Source organism: Nannospalax galili, unplaced genomic scaffold, assembly GCF_000622305.1.
Source record: "Nannospalax galili isolate Female #2095 unplaced genomic scaffold, S.galili_v1.0 scaffold91, whole genome shotgun sequence".
Taxonomy (NCBI): domain Eukaryota; kingdom Metazoa; phylum Chordata; class Mammalia; order Rodentia; family Spalacidae; genus Nannospalax; species Nannospalax galili.
Genome location: NW_008332583.1, coordinates 310830 through 328638, shown reverse-complemented (window position 1 = coordinate 328638; position 17809 = coordinate 310830).

Here is a 17809-nt window from a genome sequence, read left to right as displayed (position 1 = left end):
GGAACCATTGCAGAAGAGGGGGTGTGGAAAGATTGTAAAAGCCAGGGAGGAAATGCATGACCATGTGGAAATAGAGTCCTACAGTTCCTGGGACCCTTCTCATGTGAACTTACAGAAATGGTGTCAGCATGCAGAAGACCCATGCGAACTCAAGCAGACAAAAACCCAGCAAAGAACTGTGGAAATAGGCAGCAGGCCCCAATCTTAGTTGAAGAATTATTGGCAGTTGAATACTGCTAGGTGAAAAAGAGCTGTTCTTCTTAAAGGGAGGGACTCTAGATAGGTTGACTAGATCTCAGTGAATGAACTTGCACTGAGGGATGTCTGGGGACACTAAGTTGACTCAGTAAGGTCTTAACACAAATGACAGCATGCATGAATTCCAGTGGGGGGCTATGGGAGGGTGCCAATGGGAAAGAGGGTGTAAAGATGATTAAGATATTCTCTATAAAATACACAATTCAATAAAAATATTTACAAAAAACACACAAAAATTGATGTATTTATTGTATGTGAATTATGAATTATACCTAAATAAACATGACTTTTAAAACCCTACCAGGCAAGTATGCCTGGTATGGTATGGTATGGTATGGTATGGTATGGTATGGTATGGTAGTGCATACCATAATCCCAGCATTTGAAAGACGTAGAAACAGAAAGATCAGGCATTCGAAGCAACTCTTAGCTATACTGAAAGTTCAATGCCAGCGTGTGTTCTAGTTTGGTTTCAATTGCTGTGGCAAAGCACTCTGACCAATACCAACTTGGGGAGGAAAGGGTTTATTTGGCTTACATCTCCCAGGTCACAGTTCATCAGCGAGCCCAAGGTAGAACTCAAGGCAGGAACATGGAGATGGGAGCTAAAACACAGGCCATGGAGGAATGCTGCTTACTGGCTTGCGCCCCTGGGCCATGCTCAGCCTGCTTTCTTATATAATACAGAACAACCTGCCCAGGGGTGGCACTGCCCACAGTGGGCTGGGCCCTCCAACATCATTCAAAACCCAAGAAAATCCCCCTACAGACATGGCCACAGGCCAGTCCAATGGAGGCAGTTCACCAACTGAGGCTCCCTCTACCCAGGTGTGTCAAGTTGACAACTAAAGCTTCCAGCACAACTCACCCCATATCAACTTGACACAGAAACACATCACTATTAAGCCATAACCGTTTCATTTCTTGTCCCCAAGATATGATGTTAACAATATCACAACATAAGACAGTACAACCTTAAAAGTCCCACATTTCTTAAAAAATCCAAACACTTAAAAGTCCACTGTCTCTTTTAAAAGCCTCTTAAATGTGGGCTCCTGTAACATTCGAAAGAAGTACTGTCTTATTTCAAAAGGGAAGAATTGGGCATACCTAAGCAAAACCTAAGTCCAGAAAAGTAGCTCAATGCTGGACATCTGGGATTCACTCATGATTTTCTGGGCTCCAAGGGGTTTCAACAGCTCCAGTTCCCTGATTCTGCCGTCCACAGCACACAGTCTCACAAGCCCAGGCCAGCTCCATTCCACACCTGCTGCCACCCTTGGTGGTTGTCCCATGGTCCTGGCATCTCCAAAAAGCTGGTGTCTCCACTGAAACCTGTGGCACAGATACTATTATTCCTACCACAACACAGATGAGGAAACTGAAGCAGAGAAGTTCTCATTTTCCCAGAGTCGCACAACTAAAGGGTAGTTACCTACCCTCTCTGAGAACAAAGTAAATTTCACTTTAATATTAGATTTCATTGTGAGCAATAATATTATAACTTGACAGAAATAGCTGTGCACATTTCAAGTACTGTGCAAGAGATAGCAGTACCAGCTGGGCCCCCCGAGAACCATTTGGCATTCTTCAAATAGAATCCTGTGGGCTGTCCTCCTGCAAAAGCCCTTTGTGTCTCAGTCACAAGTAGCTGAATATGGCAATCTTGGTGACCAATCAAAAGGTCAAACTCACACCTTTCAGAGAAGGAAAAGTGAGAGCTTGGCCAATGGTGTGACAAAGAATCTTGGAGTCATTCCAACCCTCTGGGCTCCCGGTACGAATTTTCAGATATCCATCCCAGATGGAAAGCCACGCTTCTCTGAGGGGGCTATCAATTATAGATTCTATTTTAGCCGGATGCAAATATTGAAAAGAGAGCAAAAGCACGTGTGCATGTTGAAGCATCAGTGACAGATCAATCGAGGGATATGATGCTCAGACAACAGAGCATGGACTTTCAGTTCTTGGAGTCAGGAACATAAGCTATGCTCGGTTTAAAAGGAGCCATATTGAAAATATTGCTGACCATCATAGATGAGACCATAACACAAATAGATCTGTCCTGGAATATTTTGGTTGCAAAGAGAAAAACCCACTGTGATTTCCCACACAAGAAAAAAGACAATGGTTCAATTTTTAAAGGAACAAGGGCCTGTAATGAGATACAGAGGCAAAGATTGCCAAGACTGTCCACAAAATACTGCAAGCAGAAATAGAAAGCAAAACTGAGACTTCTCCTTCCTTCTCCTGTCCCTGCTCCTCTGAATGCTCTTATCTGCATTCTTTCCCTGTCTCTCTCTACCTCTCTCTATTTCCTAACCCATTCTTTCTGCTTCTTCATACAGGAGCCAAGCACTGTCATATCTGCTGACTTCACTTTTCTCTTGAAATACTCAGTACTGTAGCATGTCAGAAGCCATGACCAGTCCCCAGAAAGAGAACTCAATTAGCTGAGTATACTTAGAGGCTGCTGCTGATCCCGTTTCTGTCTGAGATCAAGGAGATAGGTCACATACCCACTGAGCAGGTCAAGTGACTGTGGGAGTCACTTCCTCAGAAGATCTGTGAGCAGGATCTCAGAGAAAGGAGAAAGAAGGTGAGGAGGAAAGGATTGACTAGGGATGCTATAAGGCCCTTGGGAACAAAACCTCTAACTTATACTGGAGGACCATGCTTTTCGCCTTGTGAAGGTGTCTTGATGAACAATTTCACTCATTATTCCAAGTGAAACTTTTTGTTCATTGCCATTGTATAAAGGAAACCAACCTGAGTCTCCCTGGGAAGTTTCCTTGTGATTAATTATAGGCAGGATATTCCTATACAAGAGCTCTGACACCCTTGCAATTTTCTAAGCATGACAAGAACATAACTTAATCCTAGAACCCCTAATTTTCTTTATTTTAGTATCTAAAATTGGGTCCACATACGAGATGAAGACGTGTGCTTTAAATAGGCATTTCTAAGAAAGGGGAGAAGGCTGAGAGAGGATGAGTCCAGGCCCTGTTCAAAAGCTGAACTTTGGCACGGGCAGAGCTAGTGAGAGCTTGTGAAGACCAGTCCACTGAACAGTGAAGGAGACGGTGACCTATGGAATTGGGGTCTGAGAGACTGGCTGTTCTGATCTTTCTTTTGTTCGATTTCAATCTGAGGCACATGAATTCTTATTTCTCCTCGATCTATTAAGAGATTTTTTTATTTATTATTATTTTTATTTTTTATTTATTATTTTTATTTTATTTGTATTTATTTTATTATTTTATTTTATTTGTATGCGTGTATTGCCTGCATGTAGGTAAGTGCACCCATGTCGTGCAATGCCCGTGGAGGACAGAAGAGGCTGTCGGATCCCCTGGAGCTGGAGTTACGGACAATTGTTAGCTGCCTTGTGGGTGCTGGGATTCAAATCCAGGTCTTCAGCAAGAACAAACAGTGTTCTTAACCACTGAGCCATCTCTTCTGCCTCTATTTATTATTTTTTAAATAATAAAATTTAGGAGGTGCCAAAGATAGAGTTGGGAACATGTTTTCTGAGCATTTTATATTATTGTTGCATTCAAAAGTACTTTTCTTGGGGAGTGCTACAGACTCATATTACAAGATCTCAAGACTTTAACCACAATTATGAAAGGAGTGACCATTGAAATTTCTTATTTAGGGACAAAACATAAGACATAACTAGTCAGAGGATATTTGTGGTCTTCATTTCTCCTATTTGGGGTGAAATTTTAGGATGTATCTCTGACGATTCCCCACCTCCAGAGAATCACAAATGTAGAGAAGGAGGCAGGCAGAGGAGGAGATTCTAGTCCCAGAACTGTCTCCACTAGCCACGTGACTCTGCAAAGTTCTCCACTCCTCTGAGTGAGCCTCATATTTTTTTTCAAATACAAATTTGGGGTTAAAAATGGGCCCCAAGTTGTCTAATTCCTTAACTTATTATCAGTATTTTAATTAACATCTGCCACTTTTAGAATATCTACTACACTCAAGTACCACTGTGTGGTCTTTTACTTTAATTCCCTATACAGCTTCAGGAAATTGATATCATTGTGTCTATTTCACAACGGAAGCGTGACTGGCTTACTCCTGGTTGTGGGTAGCTAGGTGGCAGGTCAACCCAGGACCTCAGTTCAGGCTTATTTCAGGCCACCACTTCAACGTTTTCTATGGTACCATGAGTAAAAGTAGGAAAGCCTTCCCATTATTTATGATTTATACTGAACTACAAGAAATTGTTCTCTAAAACCAAGAGGAAGAAAAGAAAAACACTGTATTTCACATATCCATGGACCAAAAGAATCAAGACAAGTTTTCCTGTTTAATCCCGTAACATAACATGTTAGGAGCCTCATTAGTGCAGTAGGTAGTATGTCGGTCTCATAACATGTTTTGCCTTTCCTTTCTGTGCTTCATCTAGCTTTCTGTGGATTTATTCCTGTGGGAAGGCAATGGGATTTAAAATTTTATGTAATCTGTATCCCATGGTTTTCCTTAAAGAAAGTACAAACAGCGTGAAGGACGCCAGCACATAAGGGCAGAATGCTGGGGAAGTCGTGGGGGGAAAAGGCTGGCGGTGGTGTGTGTCCAGTGGTGTGGTGGAGGTGCTGACATGGAGTTCAGACGAGGACTTTATCCCCAGCCCAGAATCAGCACAGAGGGTCTCAAGGCCAAAGATAGAGAAGCTAGCTGTGGTGGTACATACTATAACCCACTGAGGAGACCAAAGCAAGAGGATTATGATCTCCAGGCCAGCCTAGGCTACAGAATTAGAGTTAGTCCTACAAATACAAAAAGTGCTAGGGAAATGGATCAGCAGATAAAAAAACCTTGCTGCCAAGCCTGATGACCTGGGTTTGACTCCCAGGACCCACATGGTAAAGAATTTGACATGGGTAGGAAAGAACCAACTCCCACAAGTTGTCCTCTGACCTTCCTATGCACGCCCTGTCACCTGCGTGCACATATATGTACAGCCTTCCCCACTCCCCCCTACAAATAAATAAATGCAATAAAATATCTTGATTTTTTTTAAAAAGAACAGACACAGAAGATGAAGCCTCCTGGTGATTAAAGGGTCACTGAAGTCCCCACAGAGCAGGAAATGCTCCAGGCCAAGAGATGTGTAGAACCCAGAGCCACTAATCAACAGGGACCCTCTGAGAGAAGAAAACACATGGGAATTTGGGGGCCCTTCTCTTCCTTATTGATTTGAGGAGCTTTGCTAGCCCAGCCATGTCATCAAAACACATTTTTATTTGTAAGATAAAGTCATTTCAAATCGGATGATCTGTGTTTACCCTCAGCTGCTCAGCGTACTTTCTTGGCCTTTGACCCTAAGGGTACATTGTGACCTCAGACAGATTTGCATCCCACTGAATGGACAAGTTAATCCTAGGAAATCTCTGGACCTTCCACCCTCAAGAACAGGATGGATGCCTGCTTGTTGGTGACTGCTGTATCTCTAATGGCCTGTAAATGTTTGAAACTAGCTGCTGTCTCCAAATCTGTCTTTGAAGGAGAGAAGCTGCTGGTACATTAGGGCCTCTGGAGGGCTTAATGAAAATCAATAATGAAATTAAAGGTGGGAAAAGGAGAATCACAAGATTTCTAAAGGATCTTCGATTTCTCTGGTACTTTGTTCTTCAAGGGAAGAGTTTGACTCTCCCCTGCAAAGCATGTGTGAAACAGTGAAGATATTAAATCGCACAGTCATGGGGTTCATCACTCAGAAGCTGTCCTTGCTACATTCCTTCCACTCAGCTTCTCCCTGAAATCAGGATGAGAAGAGAGGCTGAAAAAATGTGGAAATCATTTCTAATCCCTGGAGTCACAGTCCAGGAGTGAACTCAGATTTCTTTGGCTCCTGGAACCCTTTTGAAATTAAGCTGAAGATGGGCAATCCAGCTTAGAGAACTGATGGACTTTGCCTTTGCCCCAACGCCACAGACAATCCAACTTGATGGCCACATTTTCTATGATCTTTAACTGTTCTGAGCTGATTTAGACATAATTCAAAAGCTGAAGCATCATTTGTAATCTTAGAAACCATATTGCTTTTGGAAAATCCCTCCTGAGAACTGCGACACTTACCCATGGGTATTCTTAGCATGACTGATGGCTTAGAGTCCTTGACATTTCTATATTATAGGTTCACATTTAACATCTATTCCAATTTATTTGTACCCATGCAACTTGTTAGTGCTTTGGAGTGTTACCTGGGCAGCAGATGATGCTAATACCCAGCTCGTTCATCTTAGTATACCTGAGGTCAGCTGAAACAAATGTACATTATTTCCAGCACATTTACAATGTCTTACCTCAAATGCAGCTATCTCTTCACCTCTGGAACCCTGGGAGTTTACTCTGCAGCAGACACATGTGACTTGGATGTGCTGCAGAGTTCAAGAGAGTCAATGGATAATTTCTCCTGCCTCCACACCTTATGATTACGAAGCAAGCTGTCGTAGCTTATCAGATTCCCAGTGAGACTGAGCCTACTTATCGAGTTATCAAGATTACTTTTTCTCCTTTCCTTGATTCAATTTTCCAACTCCCTTAGTTTTTGGTTCCTAATATTACCTTCCACTGTAATCCGACTCCTAAGTCTTTGTGCAGGATGTGTTCTAGAGAGAAAGCCAAACTGAGGAAAATCTTCCTCTGATTCTTAGCATTGCAAACAGTATCAAACAGTATTTTACATATAACAATTCAAAAAATACTCTCTGATGTTTGAGAAAATGCTTACTGGGAATGGTAAATGCTCCTTAGAATCCTTTGGGAAATAAATATGAGACAAATAAAATAGAATCCATCTCTTCTTCTAAAAAGGAAGAGCCTGGAGCCAGGTGTGGTAGCACACGCCCTTAGTCCCAGCACTTGGGAGGCAGAAGCAGGTGGATCTCTGTGAGTTCAAGGCCAGCCTGGTCTACAAAGTGAGTTCCAGGCCAGCTGGGGCTACAGGGAGACACTGTCTCAAAAAATATATATAAATAAATAAAAATAAAAAGGAAATGCCTGTGTGGGTGAACAGAGAGGGCAGAGAAAGGCTGTAATTCTGTGTGGAGGAACCTGGTGAGTTAGAAGGTGGATGCTAAGGAATGAGACAGGAAATGGCCACTTACCTGACTCAATGTGGTGAGAGCGGAAGGCTTGGTGATTCAGCTTCAGGTTACTCAAGAACCTTTATTCCTCATGGGCCTTGTTCAGGCTCAAATTGAAGGAACAGGCCTCAGACTGAACAGGAATTGTGCCAGATACCTAGTAAAATAGGAAAGACAGAATTTTGTTTGAGTTTCTCTGGTAAAGGACAGAAACTGCAATTCGGAACTAAATCCAATCCCAAGTTAAACAGGCAACTATTATTCACAACTGTTGCAACAGTGGGGAGAGACTGAGCCCAATTCTAAATAGAGTAGGAACAGGTGGAGGTTTATAGATGAAGAGAAAGATGAGCTTGTGGTGGAAAATTACCAAGAGGACTAGGTATTAAGGGGGGGGGGGGGATAAAGAACTTGGTTATATATCAGGAGTAGTTGTTGGTGCTTAACTGATCTTGACAGTCCTAGGAAAAGGTTTGACAGAGAAAAGAGCTGACTGACTTCAGTTTGGTCAAAGACATGGTCCAGAAACTGTGTGGTACCTGAACTCTAAAACAAAGACCATAGGCAGCATTGAACCTTCCATACTCATGGTCAACAGATATTTATGAAGCATTTCTGCAGGGTCTGGAATACAGTGAGGAGGACAGACAGGCACGGTGCTCGTTTTTGGAGCCACATGGTTTAGAGGAGAATGTGTAGACTCAAACTAGAAATAATCTTTCTTTTTTTATTTTATTATTTTTATTTTATGTGTATGAGTGTATTGCCTACATGTATGTGAATGCATCCGTGTCATGCAATACTGCAGAGGTTAGAAGAGGGCTTCAGATTCCCCCTGGAACTGGTGTTAAGGACAGTTTGTAGCCCCCATGTGGGTGCTGGGACTCAAACCTGGGTCCTCTGCAAGAGCAGTCAGTGCTCTTAACCACTGAGCCATCTTTCTAGCCCCAGAAATAATGTCTTTCAAAAAGTGCCATGATGAGAGATTTGTGCAATCCATTTTATTGCTGTGCTATTTATATGGTTAAGAAATGGAACCAGCCTAGATGTCCATCAACAGGTAAGTAGGTAAAGAAAATGTAGTACACATACACAATGGAATTTTATTCAACATTAAAGAAAAATGAAATCATGACATTTATAGAAAGAAGATAAACCTGGAGATTATTACATTATGTAGAATAAGTCAGACTCAAAAATACAAATACATTTTTGCTCACGTATAGAATCTAGACTTAGAGTGCTCTCTCTCTCTCTCTCTCTCTCTCTCTCTCTTTGTCTCTCTTCACATGTGTGTATAGAGGTCATGAAAGAAGAAATGGAATTGTGGTGGTTTGAATGATAAATGTCTCCCCTAGGCTCATGTTTTTGAACACTTTATCCCAGTTGGTGGCACTATTTGGGGAAGCTGTGGGACCTTTAGGAGGTACATCCTTGTTGGGGTACACCACTAGGGTGGGATTTGAGGGTTTATAGCCTTGTCTTACTACTTGTTCTCATTCTCTCTCATATCATATACGAATGTATGAATTGGAGTTACTCTACACCAGGGGTAATGCTTCTTCCAGAAGCCATAGATTGGCAAGTGAAAAGCCCAGTGTCAGGTATGAGATACCTCCTCTCAAGTTGTTGGTCAGAGATGTTCCAGAGACCCCCAAAGCAACACAGGATGTTGACATTGCTCTTGGTTGCCACCAGAACTTGATGGTAAGACCTATTGCTGAAGATACCATGCATTTGACATAGAGAAATCAAGCTAGTACTGACCAAGAAGCATTATCCCTGCTGGCCAGCTTTCCTTGTACTGGAAGGTATTGTGTAGACTGCTTTAGAGAGAAAGGCTGTCAACAGTCTTACCCAGCTATATACCCTGCAAACTGTCAAAACCACTGACCTGGCAAGATATCTTCATGGGTACAATAGTGGCATGGATGTTATGTGGGCAGGAAACTACCTTCTGATTCTGATTTCAACTCACCCCTTGGGATGAAATGCATGCTGGTACTGCAAACCTGGCTAGGAACCTGTGGCTGGGAGCTCACAGGACCCAGGGAGGAACTGTACTAGTTACTTCAATGTTGTTGTGATAAAAGCACTGACCAAAGCAACTTATAGAAGGAAGAGTTTATTTGGCTTATGGTTCCAGGGGGTAAGAGTTCATAATCGTTGGGGATAAATGGTGGCAGAAATTGGCTAGAGTAGAAAACTAAGCAATCACATCTTCAAACAGTCACAGGAATTAAAGAGAGACTGGAAATCTGGCAAGGCTTAAGAATTCTCAAAGCCTGCACCCAGTGACCTTCAGCAAGGCCATACCTCCTAAAGGGTCCATGACCTCCACAAATAGTGCTACAAGCTGGGGACCACGTGTCTAAATACTTGAAGCCTATGGGGAACATTCTCATTCAACCCACCACATGAACCCACTATTATTATTTTCCTGAATGGACATAGTATCAAACTGTTCTCTAAATTTGTATCTCTATACTCATAGATTAGTGCAGCTCTCAGACCTCATTAGAGAAATAACATTGTACAGTGGACAATGACTGATACAGAGATTCACAAGTGGTCACATGGAGAGAACAGGTGTTTGTGGCATGCTCAGTCTTAAATGGGACATCTGTATCACTTCACCTTCTCTCAAGGCTTAAGGACCAGCATGGAAGAGGGGGGAAGAAAGATTGTAACAGCCAGAAGTCTAGGAGGACTGGAGTAAAATGTTGTCTTCTGGACATGACAGGACACTGCACTCATGAACTCACAGCATCTGTGCTTGCCTGCACAAGACCTACACAAGATCAAGCCAGTCAACATTCTAGCATGAAAGGGCTGTCCCACACATCTAGCTGAGGAGCTGTTGACAGTTTATGGCTTCTTGGGGCGAGGGCAAGACAATTTTCTTCAAGGGTATGGCCGTAGAGTTCAATTCCCCTGATAAGCCAATGTAGACCTCGCCTGAGATCATCACAATCAACAGGGAAAATAGCCTTGATTTTTCTCACAATAGCCATGTACCACTGGTTGAAGGCTGCTTTAAAATGCACTGCCTCTTGGGTATTTCCAGCTTTCCTTGGAGGTAATGCAGCAGGAACTTTCTGGCCAAGAGGAAAAGAAAATCAAAATCAGACCAAAAACCTTAGACAAGAGCCACAAGAATCTACAGCACGCAGAATGTGCAGAGTTGCTGATGGACTGTGGACAGTGACTCTAACAGTTGGGTGACAGTATGGAAAGCTGTAGGAGACAGATAAAGCTGTGTGTTCTCTAAGTCTATTGGACTAGAGAATTCTCTTTGCACAGAGCAGCCTGAGAGACTAGAGCTATTCCACTACAAACTGCTGGAGTTTCTTGTGGTCATTGTCCAACAGATTTGTAAAGGGCCAGATGCTATGTATTTTTAACTTTTCATAAGGCCATACAGTCCTTGTGACAACTGCTCTACATTTTGCTATATTTCAAAAGCAGCTGTAGACAATACTCCAATGATTTGTGTGTGTGTGTGTGTGTGTGTGTGTGTGTGTGTGTTCCAATAAAGCTTTATTTACAGAACCAGGTGATGGGCTATATTTGGTATATGGGGTGCAGTTTTCTGATTTTTGGTCTAAGACATTCCTACAACTCCACCCAGCTCTAGGAATCTATGGTGTTTATGGCTGCTCTAATAGAGATGCCAGCTTGACAGGCCTTGGCAAAGACATCAGGGCTTCCTCACAAGCAGATTCCAGAAAAATGAACTCTAGGTTAACATGCCTAGTCCTTCCATAGCACCATCCTACCCAGCTCTCAGTGCCAGCCTGTCCATCTCATTTTTCCCATTGCCTATCTGTTAAAAAAATGCAACAAAGACTAAATTTAATTATTCACAGGGGGAATAAAAATAGTGCTGTCTGATGCCAAGAATTTTCTATGTCACAGGAAGATAAAAGTAAACAGAGGCTCGAAATAAAAAAGTTCTACACACTCCTCATGAGTCACAGGAAGATGCAAAGACTGGGGTGAGGAGAGGTCGAGTGCAGGTCAGAGAGCAAGACCCAATTTCAACTTCTGTGTTCTCAAGCTTGAAGACCTAAACAGTAGTCCCTATACAGAGGCATTTAGCCTGCATTTATTAGCTCCCTAGTAAATCCCAGGCATTCATTCCTTTATTCCTCTATTCAATAGGAGTAGAGTGAAGTAGCACAAGTGCCCACTTTGTGCTAGATACTGTGCTAGAAGACAACTGGCCACATTATCTGTGGGGTTCAGTTACTGAACAAGGACTCCTTGTTTAATAAGAAATTCAGAATCATAGCATCCTAGTGCTAAACCATCAGGATCTTCTGATTGCTGTGCAATAGCTCAGCTCACACCCCTGCACCCCCAACCCTGGTGTCAGAGATCAGTATTACAAAGATGTATATGAGGTTATAAGAAGGAATCCAGACTTCATAGCAGAGAAGCTAGTGGATGGAAGCAAAGATGTGTGTAATGAAAGATCTACGGGGACTTTGGTCACATCATTCCAGTCCCTTTACTATTGTTCACACTGGATACCAATGAGCATCTGCACGTAATAGCTAGTACCTACATGGTTTTGTTGGCATCTGACCCCAGCCTGTCAGAGCCACTTTGCTTGGGAGCTCAGAGAACTGAAAGCCCATCATTGACCTGTGTGAGAGTCTGTCTCATCTGCTCTGTGCCCCTGAGCCAGTCAACTCTGAGGCCAGATGTACACTGATCTCAGACTACCCTGTGGCATTGAATTACACCCCAGTTTGTCTCTTTTTCTTTTCCTACATCTCCTCTTCCCTGTAAGTTCTTCTGGGAATCGTTCCTCATAGATAATCTTCACTAACAAATTTTCATTTCAGAGCCTGTCTTTGGGAAAGTTAACCTAAAATATGCATATAAATTATAAAGGAGTAGAGTGAATATTTATATCCTTTCAAATCCATATACCGAAGTTCTAACCTGAAAGATGATAGTGTTAAGAGGTAGGGCCTTTGGGGCCTAAGGTCATGAGGACAAGGCCCTCGTCAATGGAATTAACTCTTTTAAGGAGGAACAGGAAGGAGAGGAATTCTCTTTCAACTATGTAAGATACAAGAAAGAAAAGTGTCTACAAACCAAAAAGAGGGTCCTCTCTAGACACAGCATCTGCCAGCACATGGACCTAGGCATGTGCAAGCTCCAAATCCGTGAGAAGTGAATGAGAAGTTGCCCAGTTCCTGCCATTCTGTTATAACAGCCTCAAGTGACCATGCCAAGGACTAAGGTATACAATGAGACATAATAAAGACCAGAGGAAAAGAAATAGTTACTAGAAAAAAAGTAACTCCTGCTGAAGGTGGTGAGTGGCACAGGGTTGTGTAACACAAAATCCTGAGGGACATGGCACTTACACGAGGTCTTGACTAATGACTATAATTTCAGAAGGTTAAAGTGAATAGCGGAGTGTGTTGCTCTGTTTATCTCTACAGATCTCACTCTTTTTCTGATCCGCTATGTGTCCAGGAAGACTAAGATCAACAGACAACCTGGCCTTCCAGCTTCTGGTTGGACTAAGCCAGTAACCCTGTGGATTATAGGAGGGGTGGCACATGAATCAATAGACAAAAGGAATGCTAGGCAGATGGAATCAGTGGCCTCTTTGTTGCTATCAGATGGCTTACCCTTGACTTTCAAAGACAGACACATGCTTTGCTTAACTATTGGGATGTGATCTAGAAAAAGCTTGGTTAGGTGATTTTGTCATTGTGTAGATGTCACAGACTACACCTGTCTAGATGCTACAACCTGATACATATCAGCATACAGAGTATCTACTGTCATGTACACTGTCATTCATCAAACCATGGTTTTACAGAGCATGGCTATGTTTGAGTAGAATCATTTGTTCAGCCCCTTGTGATATTTCTCAAGATCTTATTTAGTTCACAGCTAGGTTTAAGAAGTCTCACTTCAGAGGATAATTAACAGCGTCCTCTATTCCAACAAAGGTAGTGTGTCTGAGCTGTTTGTGCTCTTGGTACAAAAGAGGACGCTGACAGGAGGGTGCAGCCACAGAGGAAAAGAAATGTGAAGAAATATTTTGCGAAGTAAACATCATTAGGAGGACAGAATGATGAAGCTAAAATAAATGTTTCCTGTGGAAGACTACTTTGTATTACAGACTATGAAAGGGCTTGATTGGATAGTCTGTTGGTGACAAACAGCCTGAAATTCATTTCTTTCTCCTACTTACTTCTGGCCAACACGCTCTTATTTGACATTCCTTTCCAGCATGTGGGGGGAAGATGAGGCAGGGCTCTGCCCAAAGTCCTGTCGGATTTGGGGGAGACCAAATTCACTGTACTTTACCCTCAACTCTACTTTTCAAGCTGTTGTACCAGTAAAGGTCCCCACACAGCACAGCCCATAGGATCAAACAGGCCGACTGAGGACACACATCAAAGAGATCATTTCAAAGTGGACACAGTGAAAGGGAACCAGCAAAGAGCGAGGAACACCAGACACTTAGCCCGACTCCAACTAATGACCTTCCAAAGGCACTTCTGCAAACCGTAGCTCTTCCTCCAGGCTCAGAAATAGCCAAGAGCATCAATCACTTTGAGTTTGGAATGGGTCTAAATTCTGGCTTTATTGTAAGCTGGGTGACAGAGCAAATCGCATCAACTTGCTTAGTTTTAGATTACCTGTAAAATGAGAATGCTTGCCACACAGGAACATTGAGAGGATTAGAATTAGGTAACTGTGGCAAACTAATGACATCTGGAAAGGAGCAACTGTTCCAGCAGTGACAGCTTATATTACATAAACCTCAACTTTCTCAGGTGATTAGGAGATGAAAAGCTTTCAGAGACCTTTGAGACGTGAGAAGAAAGGGAATGTCTCCTAGGATTCCGCATCTCTAGGCCCATTGTTACCACACACACGTTTAGAAGTCTTCATGTTTTTGAGGTGTATTTCCTTCTCTGGGAAGACTGTTGACCCTCCTTCCTCTGGTAGTGTTAAGATTAGGCCCTATTTTTCAAGTAGAAATGCAGATTACTCAGTAAAGTTTGAATTGCTAATACATAGCAAATGCTCATTTTGGTACAGACATCTCATTAAATATTTTGTATATCACCACCCCAAAATACTGTTAATCTAAAATTCAAATTTTCCTCAGTCAACCATTATTCTGTATGGCTCTTCTAGTGGCACATCCTCTAGAATGTGTGGCAATCTTCCCAGGCAGTGTTTTCATGTCTGTGTCAGGAACTGGTACCTGTCAAATTTGTTAACAGGTGTCTTTAAGATCCTCTGATACTAAAAACTTAATGTGAATTTTGTAAGGAGCAAAAATGGCATTAGAATGAGGTTTTAAGAGCTTTCATCTTTGGGGCTGGAGAGATGGCTCAGCAGTTAAGAACATTGGCTGTTCTTGCAGAAGACTCGGGTTCTAATCCTGGCACCCACATGACAGCAAACAACTGTCCATAACTCCAGTTCCAGGGGATCTGACAGCCTCTTCTGTTCCCCGAGGGCATTGCATGACACGAGTGCACTTACATACATTCAGGCAATACATGCATACACATAAAATAAAAATAATGAATAAAATACTTTTAAAAAGAACTTTCATCTTTTAGGATATATACTGAAATATTTAGGAAAAAATATAATACCTAGGCTTCAAAATAACAAAAGGAGCAGAGATGTGGGGGAGGATAAAATTCACTGTGAAGCTGGGTGATTATTATTGATTATTCTTGCATGTGTGAAATTTTCCAACATACATTTTTTTTGGTCTTTTTGAAGCGGTCTCCCTGTGGCTCCAGCTGTCCTGGAACTCACTATGTAGACCAGGCTGGCCTTGAACTCACAGAGATCCGCCTGCCTCTGCCTCCCAAGTGTTGGAACTACAGGCATGTGCCACCACTCCCAGCTTCATCATACATTTTTAAAATCTACTGAGAGAAATTGGTTTTAGAAATACACACACACACACACACACGCACACACACACACACATGTGCATACACACAATCATGCATGCACACACCCCTAAATACAAGGTGGTTATCTCATTGATAACTGTGAATCAGACAATCCATATTTGATCCTAATTCTATTATTGAGCAAAGATGTCCCCTCTCTAGACTTCAGTTTCCTTATCTGGTTAAAATGGGAAAGAAAAATGGGTTCAAGGGTTTCTACAAAAGTCTCTGAACCTCAGATAGCCATGTTGGGACACTTGTAACCCTCTATAGGTTAAATTATCTACATGCTGCATCAGTATCTCCTGGTCATCAGCCATAGCATGACAGTGGCTACCCTTAGAATATGCCCTACACATCATAGGGACTTTATTAGATGTGTGTTCCTTTCAGATGGACATGGTCTCAATCAAATAGTTCAACTGGTAGCAGTTTTCAAGGAAATCTATCCCAATCAATTTAGGGTTATTTTAATATATTTAATACACTAATATTCATCACATTTTAGATTGCCCACATATTCCTTCATTCTTAACCACAACTTTCTACTTCTTCAAATACTTGGTGTCTCAGTCCATTTTCTGTCACTATAACTGGATATCTGAAACTTGGTAATTTATAGTGAATAGAGGTTTACTTTCCTTACAGTTCCAAGAGCAGACAACAACAGCTCCTTGGCATCTGGCGGGGGGGGCAGGGGGCGGTGGCTCATATCACATCATCTCAGGGCAGACAACATCACAGGGGCATGTAGAACATGCATGCCAGCTCAAATCTTTTCCCTTTTTTCATAAAGCCCATGATGCCATCTAAGGCTCCACTCTCAAGACTTCATTTAATTCTAATTACCTTGATGTAGCCTTGCCTCCAAATACCATTAATTTTCTAACATATGAACTCTTGGGGGACACATCTAAATTATAACACTCTGTTGGACTACCCAGATGGGTGAAAAGTCTGTTCTTCAAATTATGTTTCTCAAAGGTATATTTTTCAAAATTAATAAATTGAACTCCCTCAAATTGAAAAAAAAATGTTCTTTGAGAAGCAACAATAAGAAGGAAGGACTGCAGGAAACATGACGTGGCCTGTGTGTTTGACCTAGGACTTATATATGGAAAGTGTGAGAACCCCAAAATGGGAGAATAAGAAAACAACTCTTCATTTGGAAAAATGGGACATTCCTCCACAAAATACACACAAAAAACCAGAACTTATAAGAAGATGCTTGTCATCCTTAGTCATCTCAACTGAAAACTGGAAGCAGAGAGAGCAACCTGGAGTGGGGCAAGGCTATGAGCTCGCAAAGTCCACCCCCAGTGATATACTTCCTCCAGCAAGGCTACCCATCCCCATAATCACCTGAACAGTGCCATCAACTGGGGACCAGGTGTTCAAATTCGTGTGCCTGTGGGGGACATTTCTCATTCAAACCACCACATCTCATGTTTTCTGATTAAAGAAAACATGATGTGACTTTATCCTTCAGATCTGAACAACCTGAGCCCACAGCAAGGTTTACATGCAGATTTGTGATTGAGTACTTTAGTAAATGTCACACTGAATCTCTGACAACTGACTTCATTTGGGTGGGTAACTTGGGTACATCTAGTCTATGTCTCTTGAATAGGATCTGCCCACTGTTTCTTCTTAGCAATTATGCCAGCTTTTTTTCCTTTTTTTCCAGAGACTGAAAACCAGTAATGGAAATCAGATTTTTGCCTCTTCTAAATATGCAGGCACATACTCCAAACCTCTCATTTGCTATTGAATAATAAAGACAAAAGAAGCTGAGAAGAAGGAAGACGACATTTCCATTCCTGAACTTAATTTAAAGCTGGCTTAACTCACCCCAATAAATAAAAGTAACTCCTCCTCAGATGTCAGTTAGGATAAACTTCTCTTATAAAGACAGTGTGGCGGGTGGAAGAGCTGAACAATTAAACAGGGTGGGTTACTTGGAGCCAGGGTTTGGTGTTGTGTTTATTGGTATTCTTTTTTCTATTCTCTCATAAAATAACAATATCGAACATTTTGGGGGGCATTCACTATATGCCTCTATCTATCCTTCCATTTAATCCTTTAACAATCCTTATTAGAAACTATTTCTAGGGGCTGGGAATGTAACTCAGTGATAGAGTGCTTGCCTACTATGTGAAAGGTCTGGAGTTAAGTCTGCAGCACCAGAAAAGGAAGGAAGGAAGGAAGGAAGGAAGGAAGGAAGGAACAGGTAAAACTAAAACTAAATAACCCCCCCTATTTTTCCTCTGATGCAGTGTCTTGCTATATCTAGTATATTAGTTCAAGAATGTCCTTGAACAAATGACCCTCCTGCCTCAGCTTCCCAAGTACTAAGATTACAGGTGGACATCACTATGTCCAGCTTGGGAAGGAAGGGTTTTTGAGAGCTGAAGATGATGTGCCCTCTCCACTTGATGGGTCTTTTCATATATTATTGTGTTTCATCCTCAGTGACAACAGACT